The sequence below is a fragment of the Monodelphis domestica genome, chromosome 6, assembly GCF_027887165.1.
Source record: "Monodelphis domestica isolate mMonDom1 chromosome 6, mMonDom1.pri, whole genome shotgun sequence".
Taxonomy (NCBI): domain Eukaryota; kingdom Metazoa; phylum Chordata; class Mammalia; order Didelphimorphia; family Didelphidae; genus Monodelphis; species Monodelphis domestica.
In genome coordinates this window covers 309,070,116-309,070,588 of record NC_077232.1, presented here as the reverse complement: position 1 = coordinate 309,070,588, position 473 = coordinate 309,070,116, and positions in this window count along the sequence as shown.

Below are 473 nucleotides of genomic sequence, written 5' to 3'. Positions count from 1 at the left end.
GTCACTGTTCTGAGTATCTTCCATAGCAGTGGAGAACAGCTTTGGTGAGCATGCATGAACCCGTTTTGTGCTTTATGATGCTTATTGATGACTATTTGTTCCTTATGATATTTACGATCAGAGGGTTATTCAATAGTGTGACTTCTGTTATAGTTTTCAAAGAATCTTGAATGATTTTGACATATGGATGGGAGACATCTTGTTCTAAAAAAATCTGCAAAGAAGCATTTCTTCGAATGAATCAACTACTATTTCATAATCAACAATCAACAAGCACACTGAGATGTTAGACTCTCTTTCAGTCAACTGGGAAGTGGTAAAGATGTGGTCCTTTGCTGAATTTAGCTTGTAAAAGCCTACTTGTTCCCATCGTTAATAATATTTTCATTAAAAATATTAAGTATTTTGGGAGGGATTGAGTTGGATAATGTTAACAACAAATATTTGGTTCTATAGTAGTTTCTTACCAAATC